Genomic DNA, 12967 nt, shown 5'->3' with positions numbered 1-12967 from the left:
TAGTGTCAAAATAAATATATTTGAGTCTACTTTCAAATGGAATAGGTTTTACCTAAATCAGAGTTTAGTGCTAAAAGTTAGATCGAAAACAATGTACAGAAGTCAGATTACCGAAAAATTTCAGATTCATGGCTTTGTATCAAAAGGAAAGAACGGTTTGGTACTAAGCTGAAATCTTTTGCATTATGAAGAATTAAAAGGAAAACATAGATTAGGAATTCTGTAGGAAGAGGTTAGAACACTTGCCTTAGATGAGTTTGATTCCCAAATATAGGGAGTTGATACAAAACCTCAAACAAAGTTTCGTCTTCTTCTTCTACTTCTTCTTCTTCTCCTCAAACTAACGTTGGCTGAAAACTTTCTTCTTAATAGTGCCTTAAATTACTTAGGTTTGGCTCATGCTAAAATAGTGAGGTGGCAAGCATGCATGGGGGTTTAGGTGTCAACTTTAGAATAAATGCTAAGTGGCTCATCCTTGTTAATAACACATGTTCTCCATTTTATTTTATTTTATTTTTATTTACTCAATTCTGAATATTCTATAAATCATCTCAAACATTTAATATTTACTCTTAGGTCCTTAGCCATAAACTTTAATATAATATTATTTAATAAAAATTATTATTATTTACTACTTTTTTTTTTTTTAATGGGGGATGTTACACTCTCCCCTCCTTAAAAGAAAATTTAGTCCTCTAAATTTGTCATATCTCTTTCGACGAAAAGATAAGGATAAACCAGATTTGTAGTCAAGGAATCCCCAACAGCAGTAGTTACGTGTAGCAAATAATCCAGTGGTTTAGGTTGAATGCCCAAGTGACAAGCAAAATATTGTGAAACAAAAGACAAGTTGGAGCCAGGATCAAACAAAACTTTTGCATTTCTATTAGAAACATGTAGAATACCTTCAACCACTGATTTAGAGGCTCTGGAATCTTGTTTTGTGATAGCATATACTCTAGCATGGGTTGTCGGCTTAGGGAGTAGTGGCTCTTTGTTCTTGTTTAGTGGGCAGTCTCTGACTTTATGATCTAACTTTCCACAGGCAAAACAAGCTCCAGTCACCCGAAAACACTCACTTGTTTCATGATTACGTCCGCATTTTGTACACGATAGAGTTCTTTGTGATGGAGTTCCTTTCTCAAATCTAGGTACCTTTACCTTCTCGTTACTTCTTTCTACTTCATTTCCTCTCTTCCTTTTACCAACAAACTTATCCTTTCTATTCCTATCCCTGATTTCTTGGATCTCCTCCAAGTCTTTTTCAAGTATGAAAGCTCTTTCTACTACTTCAGTGTATACTTGGAGTTTTAAAGCTGATATCCGGCTTCTTATTGCCGGCCTTAATCCTCTTTCAAATCTTCTTGCTTTCCTATATTCATCATCAATCATATGTGTGGCAAATCTAGAGAGCTCGGTGAATTTAGACTCATATTTGGCTACTGTCAATTTTCCCTGGATGAGATTCAGGAACTCCAATTCTTTCTGCTCTCTAATACAATCCGGAAAATATTTATCATTAAACTTTTCTGTAAATACCTTCCAAGTGATTGGCTCCTATCGAGCTTCAGAAATCCTCTTCATGGTTCGCCACCAGTGCTCAGCCTCTCCTTCTAGCATAAAGGTAGCAAGAGAAACCTTCTTATCATCTAGGCAATTTAAAACATCAAATATTTTCTCCATCCACATCATCCATTGTTCTGCTACCATTGGATCAGGCTCACCACCAAAACTGGGAGGACTAAGCTTCTTAAACTGTTCAATTCCCAACCCAGTTTGGTTTGAATTCCCACCTTCATCATTTCTTCCTTGTCGGACTTGTTGTTGCATTACTTGTGTCATTGCCTCTAGAGATTTCATAATTCCACTGAATTGATCAGAAGTAGATGCAATAGGAGAACCAGATGACCTAGTCATCCTTGCTTCCTAAAAATAACAAAAGAAAACTTTTGATCAGTCTCTAAATAGAAATCACTAAACCTCAAAATTTATTACACATCTAGCATATCAAAACTCTTAGAAATCCTCAAATCATGCTCTGATACCACTCTGTCACGCCCCCCCCCCTCGAATTATCACATTCAGGAAGTGTGACCCTGTCTAAAATCAATTATATTATAATTCATCATCAATTCAATCCAGGATCCAAACTAACAATTTGAGGATACTAAGAATCATTCAATAATCAATATTCACAACTCATAAACCTGAACGTTACATAAATCATAATCCACTTCACTCAGAGATTCACAAAATCTAAAGGCAACTCAACTAAACATCAACCACAACACAAATCCATAATCATAAAAATATATACAATCACAAAAAAGATAATTATTTACCATGAGTTCTTATCCTTATACAACTTAAACTTATCATTCCATACACGTGAGCGGTCCTTTAAACTTTTACAACACATAAGTATCAACAGATCCTTAACATTACATCAGAAGTAAAGTTTACTATACAACAAAAACCATCATCCAACAAAATTAGCTCAAAAATCTTCTAGCCTTTCACTACTTTAACCCAATTCTAGCTTTTCAGTGCATGACAAGTTACCCTGAAAAATTTATATAGCAACGGGGTGAGCATAAAGAGCTCAGCAAGTGTCTAACATATCCATGGCGATAGGAGAAGTTCAAGCAAGTTTAGTATCAAGATACAAAGTAGAAATACAAATGTTCATTTGAAGTCATCTCATTTGATATAAAATCACAAAGGTTGACCTCATTCAAAAACAGGCATTAGACACAACAATAGGAGAAAGGAAATTGGAGCATTTCATTGGCAAAAGAAACATTTAGGCATGTATCAAATGGCACATGAAGCATTTAGGTACATATCAAAGGCATAAGAGTGTTTGAGAGCATAACAATGACATACGAAACACTTCAAGGTATAACAAGTGAACCGAGTAATAAACACAAGCTTGTATGTCATTTTTGATGTAGCATGCATTCCATTTTTATCCAAAGCATAATATGAACTCATAAACAAAGCTTTGGATATCATATCAATAAACATAGATGGCGCTGTGGGACCACATACATAATGTGATTCATCCATTTCTGGATGACCACCAAGCATAAGTCTTCCACGTCTGGGAGCTCCATCCACCCACGTTTGAGTGAAGTCAATGGGGCCGGTAGAGCAATCACGGGCTCTAAGCAGAACTCCCTTTACCATTTCTGGCAAAGGTTCACAATATCCCACAAGACACCAGAGTACAAAAGGGTAGTATGAACAATAACATTGACACATATCAGAAGCACATGCGGAACAACGAAATGTACATATGCCTTTCGAGTCAATACGATACAAACATAATCTTTCACAAACGTATTCAGATTTAAAAGGAAACAAAAGCAGGAGTATACAAGGATTTCAAGAAATCACATATGGCTCAATTGAAATAAGAAAGTTAGATAAATTCAATGTCCAAAGAAATGAAACTGGAAGTGGCACATATCGAAAGCAAATGCGGAACAATGGGATGCATGTGCCGAATCATTACGCTAAAAACATGAACTTTAGATGATAGCTGCAGACAAATAAATAAAGGACAAAAATATATAGGAATTTAAGGTAATAATGTAAAGCTTAACTGAAGAGTGTTTGCTGAAATCGATTTCCAAAGAGAAGAAACAAGAAGTGCCGAAATCGACCAAAGCTCGATTCTGGCAGAATTTGATAGGGACATTATATGAACTATTTAGATAACCAATTATGCTCCAATTTATGCAAAATATGTGTCATTAGAAAGTTTTATCAATCTAATTTTAGGCAAATTAAGTTTGACAAGAATTGGAATTAACAACAGGGAGTTACAGATAATTTCGTAGCCAAAGGTCTGAAAATATTTGCTCTGTTTTACTGAATCCATTGGGTCGATGAAAGCAGATGTTTTAGTTAGCAATTATACTCCGAAATTTCAAATCAGGTATATAAAGAAAGCATTTTGAGTCTAGCTTCGAATAAATCATACTTTGTATGAATCTGAGTTCACAGCAGAAAGTTATAAGTAGTTAAGCAACAAGAGGTCAGAAATTTCAGTCTCTATTTTGCAGAATCTGTAGGGTTAATTGAAACAGAAGTCTTAGTAGGCATTTAAACTCCAAATCATTCAATCTTAGTGTCAAAATAAAGATATTTGAGTCTATGTACAGAAGTCAGATTACCGAAAAATTTTAGATTCATGGCTTTGTATCAAAAGGAAAGAACGGTTTGGTACTAAGCTGAAATCTTTTGCATTATGAAGAATTAAAAGGAAAATAGAGATTAGGAATTCTGTAGGAAGAGGTTAGAACACTTGCCTTAGATGAGTTTGATTCCCAAATATAGGGAGTTGATACAAAACCTCAAACAAAGTTTCGTCTTCTTCTTCTACTTCTTCTTCTTCTCCTCAAACTAACGTTGGCTGAAAACGTTCTTCTTAATGGTGCCATAAATTACTTAGGTTTGGCTCATGCTAAAATAGTGAGGTGGCAAGCATGCATGGGGGTTTAGTTGTCAACTTTAGAATAAATGCTAAGTGGCTAATCCTTGTTAATGACACATGTCCTCCATTTTATTTTATTTTATTTTTATTTACTCAATTCTGAATATTCTATAAATCATCTCAAACATTTAATATTTACTCTTAGGTCCTTAGCCATAAACTTTAATATAATATTATTTAATAAAAAAATTATTATTTACTAATTTTTTTTTTTTTAATGGGGGATGTTACATCTATGTCCCAAATCCTTCCAGTTCTTTGGAAGGTTGGTTTGTTCATCATTGTCCTCATCACTTGAGTCATCGCTCAAGTGGCATTCATTTGTCCAGAGTTCCAAATCCTTCCTGTTCTTTGGAAGGTGATTGTGTTCAACATGTTCATCATGTGCATTGTGCACCATTTCATATGTCATCAATGAACCAATTAGTTCTTCAAGTGGTAAGTTGTTTAGATTTTTAGCTTCTTGTATTGCAGTGACTTTTGAATCCCACTTTTTAGAAAGAGAACGCAAAATTTTGTTTACGAGTTCAAAATCCGAAAATTATTTTCCAAGAGCTCTTAAACTATTGACGACATCCGTGAAACGGGTGTACATGTCGTCTATAGTCTCGCTTGGTTGCATTTGAAAAAGCTCGAAATCATGCAATAAAAAGTTAACTTTCGAGTCTTTGACTCTACTAGTTCCCTCGTGCGTGATTTCAAGTGTTCGCCAAATGTCAAAAGCCGTTTCGCACGTGGAAATCCGATTGAACTCATTTTTGTCCAAAGCGCAAAATAAGGCATTCATAGCCTTTGCGTTTAAAGAAAAATACTTCTTTTCCAAATCCGACCATTCGTTCATCGGTTTAGAGGGAAGTTGAAAACCGTTTTCAACAATATTCCATAAATCCAGATTTAGAGAAATCAAGAAAACTCTCATTCGAGTTTTCTAATAAGTGTAGTCCAATCCGTTAAAGAACGGTGGATGAAAGACCGAAAAGCCCTCTTGAAGAGCCATATCTCTCGGGTGTAAATCCGAAATAAGAAATACCCCGCTCTAATACCAATTGTTAGGATCGAGAGCACTAAGAGGGGGGGGGTGAATTAGTGCAGCGGAAATCTTTCAGCGATTAAAAACAAAAGCTGCGTTCGTTCGATAAAAAATGATTTCGATGTAAAAGCTGATTCTAAGATAACATAAGATTAAACACAGTTTACGTCTGCACGCAGTTTGCTTCTGAATGCAGTTTGCGTCTAAACTCAGTTTATGTCTTAATGTAGTTTGCATCTAAATGCAGATTGCGACTAAGCACAGTTTGCATCTAAGTGTAGTTTGCGTCTTAGGCTCAGATTGCGTCTAAGCATAGTTTGCGAAGTTTGCGTCTAAGCGCAGATTGCGTCGAAGCTCAGATTGCGTCTAAGCGCAGTTTGCGTATAAACACAGTTTTACGTGAAAACGTAGATTCGGAAAGATTTGAACTTAGACACTCGTTCGTAAAAGCGCAGAAGTCAGTTTGTAGTTATAAATTGAATGTAAACGTAAACTGCAGAGAAACTCGTTTGTAAAAGCGCAGAAATCGGTTTGCAGTTATAAACAGAATCAAGACGTAAACGTAAACTGCAGAGAAACTCGTTCATAAAAGCGCAGAAATCAGTTTGCAGTTATAAACAGAATCAAGACGTAAACGTAAACTGCAATGTAGAGATCGTATGAAAACACCGATTTACGTCTGAATGCAGATTCGGAAAGAACAAAACTTAGATACTCGTTCGTAAAAGCGCAGAGGGCAGTAGCTATGTAGGAGGTTTGCAGTAATGATAAAGTGCTCAAAGTAAAAGCAAACCAGAGATTTAGAGTGGTTCGGTCAGTCCTGACCTACTCCACTTTTGGCCTCCTCCACCGACGAGGTCACCGACATCAACTAGAGGCTTTCCTTCAATAGGCGAAGGTCAACTACCCTTTTACAGTTTCACTCCTTTTGACGGGCTCAGGAGACAACCCTTACAGAACCTTTCTCTCCTCTCTTTACAACTCAAAACTTGAAGAACAGAGGGAGGAAAACTTTAGGCCTTAACCACAATTTTGAGATCTAAGAATCACAGAAAAGATCAAGATTTCGGTGTCTACCTCTTGCTCTTTCTGTGCTGAATGGGTGGGGTATTTATAGGCCCCAACCCAATTCAAATTTGGAGCTCAAAACGATCAAATCCCGGAATTCTGGGATCAGGCGGTTGCACCTCCTGACTGGAGAGGTTGGACCGCCTGGCAGAGCTCGGAGACTGAGCCCAGGCGGTTGCACCTCTCTGTTAGGGGCGGTTGCACCGCCTGAGTCTGGGTCGGAGACTGAGCCCCAAGCGGTGCCACCTCTTGACTGAGGCGGTTGCACCTCTCTGCTAGAGCTCGAAGACCGAGCTCAGGTGGTGCTACCTCTCTGTCAGGGAGGTTGCACCGCCCAGTCTAGCTCGAAGACTGAGCACAGGCGGTTGCACCTCCTGGCTAGGGCGGTTGCACCGCCCAGTCTCGCTGGGAGACTTAGCCCAGGCGGTGCCACCTCCTGGCCTAGGCGGTTGCACATCCTGGTGCAATCAGGGTCCGAATGGTTAGCTCCATTCGGCCCAATTTCAATCTTTTCAGGGGCCCAATTGCCCCAAGATTAAGCTAATGGGATCACCTCCCATTTTCCAACTTAATCAATGTGCTAACTACGATTAAATCTAAGACAATTTCTGCAGCTTTGCTCCGATGCGTCAATCGCTTCTTCCGGCGAGTTTCCGGCGAACTTCCGTCGATCATCCGATGAATCCTCGGTGATTCTTCTGCGGACGTCCGGCAAACTCCTAGACGTTGCGACGATCCACTTGGTGAGTTCCGACGAGCTTCGCTTGGCAAGCTTCTGGACTTCTCGGATCTGTTATCGCAGAAACTCCGACGACCGTCCGAACTTCCGTCAAACTCTCGAACTCCCAACGTGATCATGATCTTGACTCCGGCGCAACTCCTGCTGCTTGTCTAACTTTCATCGTAGTTAATCCTGCACACTTAAAACAAAACTTCGATCGAGACAATTAATCCTAAGCAATTTAACCAAGTTATCCGGCATGTCATTGGTCCCTCGACGCTTCGTCCGATTCTTCGGCGCATCGTCCTCTCCTGCAGCCTATTGCCCAATCGGCCAGTTGACTCTGCAACTTCGATATCCTTGGCCTAATACCCGCTCTTCTTGGCCCGATGCCCGAGTCCACGGCCCTAAGCCTTCTGTCGATACGTCGACCGATCCACCGGCCCGACATTCAATCTTCTGACATGTTCCTTCGGCACAACATGATTTTCCTGCTTTAATTGTCTCATCCTGATCGAAGCATCCTGAGTCACTCAAAACGCAGATTAAACCATATATCAAGTAGTTTCATCATCAAAATACGAGATTCAACAATCTCCCCCTTTTTGATGATGACAACCACTTGATGACGGAGTTAAACTTAACTCCCGGAGTTTAAACAAAACTCCCCCTATCAATATGTCATATTGATAGAACCTTGAATTCAAACTGAATTCAAGTCATTGCAATATTCATCATGAATACTTGCAACACGTCAACATGAACATATGCATAAACTTATGCATCACATGTCATGTCATCAACATACTTTCATCAACATACTTCTCCCCCTTTGTCATCAACAAAAAGGAGAAGTATCACTATCAATCGTTTGTGAAATAGATTCAACTCATTGCATGAAAACATAGTATCAAGTTTTATCATCATGCAATCTTGGAGCTAGAAGATTTAGCAAGTGTTACATCATGCTTAGAACATTCATGCTATCAAGTTTTAGATATGCAAGATTTATATCATATAAGATAGCACTTTTTGTAATGTTCAAGATAGCAAGTTCTACATCATGCAAGCTAGCAAATTAAAGATGTTCAAGAAGGCAACTCTTGCTTCTTGAAAATTTTGTTCACTTTGCTAGATGCGCAAGTTAGCATTTTTGCCTCTTGAGATAGGCAAGATAGCACATTTGCTTCTTTTGAGATAGCAACTTTTTGCTTCTCTTTAGACCAACAAGCTAGCAATTTTTACGATATACAAGTTTCACAATATATAAGCTAGCAAAAATTTCGAAAGCAAATGCAAGATAGCTTTCTTGTGTAAGCTCGTGATTCTTGCTTCCTATTGCAATGTGCGAATTGCAAGTTTTGCTTCTTGAGATATTCAAGATAGTGATGTTCAAGAAGACAATTTTTCTTCTTGAAATAAGCAAGTTAGCATTCTTTGCTACTTAAGATAGGCAAGCTAGCAATCAAGTTTTTGCATCTTCTTGACTTGTACAAGCTAGCTATCTCCCCCTTTGTCATTGTAAAAAAGAAAGAGAGAATATAGTTTTGTAGTTCTTTTTTCCTTTTACACGATTTCAAAATCATGACAAAGGATGAATAATCAAGTTATGAATGTCAAGACAATTTTTCATCATGAATATTTTATCATTGCATGCATCATTATCATAAGTTCAAGTATTATATGCATGATATCATATCACCATTCATAATTACATTAATGTTTCAATATAACAATTTCTTCTCAAAATGTGTAACTTGGCACTCATAGCATTTTAAATCATGATTTACATCATATGCAATACATCACATCATAATTAGAAAGAACAAGTATTGCATGCATAATTGCACATCATAAATGTTTCATATCATGATGGTATCAATTTTGTCAAATTATATCCTACCATGCATGATCAAAACTTCTCCCTATTTTATCATTGAAAACAAGAAGAAAGTAGGGGGAAGAGCATAAAAGTGTTAAATATATCAATCATTTCAAGGCATTTACATCATAGATCAAGTCATGATTTGTGATTCATCATAAAGCAAGTTAGTTTTCAATCATCACATAAGGCATTTAAGGAATTTTTGAAACATAGGAGAATGATTAATTTAAGCATACAATGTTCCAATCCAATTCAAGTCATGAATATAAATGCTTTCATATTGTGAGTATCATTTCATGAATACCACAAGATATTATTTGTGACTTCAATTTTGCAAGATCAAGATTATGATTTAGATAAAACTTATTCAAATCAAATCATTAACTTGAAATTCATAATCAAGTCATTAAAATTAATTTCGAGATTCACAAAATATCATGAAATCATTAATCTTGATCAGATGGGAAAAGCATTTTTTTTAAGAGATTTTTTTTTTCATCTAAGCATGCCTTAGTCTTTATATGCCAAATTAAGATAAGCATGAAAGTTCAAGACATAAGGCAAAGAAATCTTGTATTATGAAATATATGATATCAAGGCTCATGATTCATTCGAAAAAATATAGTACAAAGAGCAACTTGAAACATTCTTATCAAGATCATATTTTAAAATATTCCAAGTTTCAAGATATCAATATGACACTTCATTGAATTGCATTTCATTTGAAGAACTCTTTTTTGATAAATGTAGGGAGCATAATGAACGATCTTGATTTATAAAGAGCTTCATGCTATAATTATTAAGATCATGATTATGATTATTCTCTTTAGCAAAGAATCACAAAAGCACTTTATTTTTGCATAAGAAATCTCATTGTATTATGATTTATAAATTCTTTTTATGCACATGAATCATAGGAGATATGAATGTGAAACAAATCTTTGCAAGGAAAAACACTATCATTCATATTTCAAGATGGAATTTATAAGCAGGAATCATTTCATCAAATCCATTTTAGAAAAATAATTTTCATAAGTGTATGAGAAAATCTGATTGTTAGGATACCAATTGTTAAGTGAATCCGAAAATGAAATTAACACTTTCATATATTCAGACATGATTTTTGCTATAGATCTTGAAATTAAATCAAGAAGATCAAACAAGCTCATGATCATGGATAACTTAAAATCTCATGAATAAAATTGTTAATAATCATTTAATATTACATATTTATGCATTACTTTAAATCAAACGTGATTTCATTCAACAATGTTAATCAAACATGATACACATTATTACTTCTTAACCATGATCAAAATCTTTTTGTTTGTTTATCATGCAATATTATCCTTTTCGAAATTATCAGCATGATCATAATTTTTGTATTTTTATTTTTAAACATGTAATTTTCAAGAATATTAATTCTAAACTAAAAAAGAAAATATATCATGAAAGCATCAAGTAATTTTAAAATAAACCAAAGGCATTTTAATTACCTTAATGTCGTAGGCTGGTAAGGCGTAGTTTGCCGCCTCGCTTTTGTTGACTTTCTCGTCTTCAGAGGAGCTCGATTCATCCCAATTTTTGTTCTTCTTCTTGCGTTTAAAGCAAGTAGTTCCATTCTTTTTGCTTTTTAATTTTCGTTTCATTTGTAGTTTAAGTTCACCATCACTTGAGCTTATGCTCGAGTATTTTTCAAATGTTCTATGTCCCAAATCCTTCCTGTTCTTTGGAAGGTTGGTTTGTTCATCATTGTCCTCATCACTTGAGTCATCGCTCAAGTGGCATTCATTTGTCCAGAGTTCCAAATCCTTCCTGTTCTTTGGAATGTGATTGTGTTCAACATGTTCATCATGTGCATTGTGCACCATTTCATATGTCATCAATGAACCAATTAGTTCTTCAAGTGGTAAGTTGTTTAGATTTTTAGCTTCTTGTATTGCGGTTACTTTTGAATCCCACTTTTTAGAAAGAGAACGCAAAATTTTGTTTACGAGTTCAAAATCCGAAAATTATTTTCCAAGAGCTCTTCAACTATTAACGACATCCGTGAAACGGGTGTACATGTCGCCTATAGTCTCGCTTGGTTGCATTTGAAAAAGCTCGAAATCATGCAATAAAAAGTTAACTTTCGAGTTTTGACTCTACTAGTTCCCTCGTGCGTGATTTTAAGTGTTCGCCAAATGTCAAAAGCCGTTTTGCATGTGGAAATCCGATTGAACTCATTTTTGTCCAAAGCGCAAAATAAGGCATTCATAGCCTTTGCGTTTAAAGAAAAATACTTCTTTTCCAAATCTAACCATTCGTTCATCGGTTTAGAGGGAAGTTGAAAACCATTTCTAATGATATTCCATAAATCCATATTTAGAGAAATCAAGAAAACTCTCATTCGAGTTTTCTAATAAGTGTAGTCCAATCCGTTAAAGAACGGTGGACGAAAGACCGAAAAGCCCTCTTGAAGAGCCATATCTCTCGGGTGTAAATCCGAAATGAGAAATACCCCGCTCTGATACCAATTGTTAGGATCGAGAGCACTAAGAGGGGGGGGGGGGGTGAATTAGTGCAGCGGAAATCTTTCAGCGATTAAAAACAAAAGCTGCGTTCGTTCGATAAAAAACGATTTCGATGTAAAAACCGATTCTAAGATAACTTAAGATTAAGAACAGTTTACGTCTGCACAGCAGTTTGCGTCTGAATGCAGTTTGCATCTAAACTCAGTTTATGTCTTAATGTAGTTTGCGTCTAAATGCATATTGCGACTAAGCACAGTTTGCATCTAAGTGTAGTTTGTGTCTTAGGCTCAGATTACGTCTAAGCACAGTTTGCGAAGTTTGCGTTTAAGCGCAGATTGCGTCGAAGCTCAGATTGCGTCTAAGCGCAGTTTGCGTTTAAGCACAGTTTGCGTCTTAAGCGCAGATTGCGTCTAAACACAATTTTATGTCAAAACGTAGATTCGAAAAGATTTGAACTTAGACACTCGTTCGTAAAAGCGCAGAAGTCAGTTTGTAGTTATAAATGGAATGTAAACGTAAACTGCAGAGAAACTCGTTTGTAAAAGTGCAAAAATCAGTTTGCAGTTATAAACAAAATCAAGACGTAAACGTAAACTGCAGAGAAACTCGTTCATAAAAGCGCAGAAATCAGTTTGCAGTTATAAACAGAATCAAGACGTAAACGTAAACTGCAATGTAGAGATCGTACGAAAACACCGATTTACGTCTGAATGCAGATTCAGAAAGAACAAAACTTAGAGACTCGTTCGTAAAAGCAGAGAGGGCAGTAGCTATGTAGGAGGTTTGCAGTAATGATAAAGTGCTCAAAGTAAAAGCAAACCAGAGATTTAGAGTGGTTCGGTCAGTCTTGACCTACTCCACTTTTGGCTTCCTCCACCGACGAGGTCACCGACATCAACTAGAGGCCTTCCTTCAATAGGCGAAGGCCAACTGCCCTTTTACAGTTTCACTCCTTTTGATGGGCTCAGGAGACAACCCTTACAGAACCTTTCTCTCCTCTCTTTACAACTCAAAACTTGAAGAACATAGGGAGGAAAACTTTAGGCCTTAACCACCATTTTGAGCTCAAAGAATCACAGAAAAGATCAAGATTTCGGTGTCTATCTCTTGCTCTTTCTGTGCTGAATGGGTGGGGTATTTATAGGCCCCAACCCAATTCAAATTTGGAGCTCAAAACGATCAAATCCCGGAATTCCGGGATCCGGCGGTTGCACCTCCTGACTGGAGAGGTTGCACCGCCTGGCAGAGC

Source organism: Musa acuminata, chromosome BXJ2-9 (assembly GCF_036884655.1).
Source record: "Musa acuminata AAA Group cultivar baxijiao chromosome BXJ2-9, Cavendish_Baxijiao_AAA, whole genome shotgun sequence".
NCBI classification, from domain to species: Eukaryota; Viridiplantae; Streptophyta; class Magnoliopsida; order Zingiberales; family Musaceae; genus Musa; species Musa acuminata.
The sequence above is the reverse complement of the archived record's forward strand: the minus strand, read 5'-3'. Positions refer to the sequence as shown.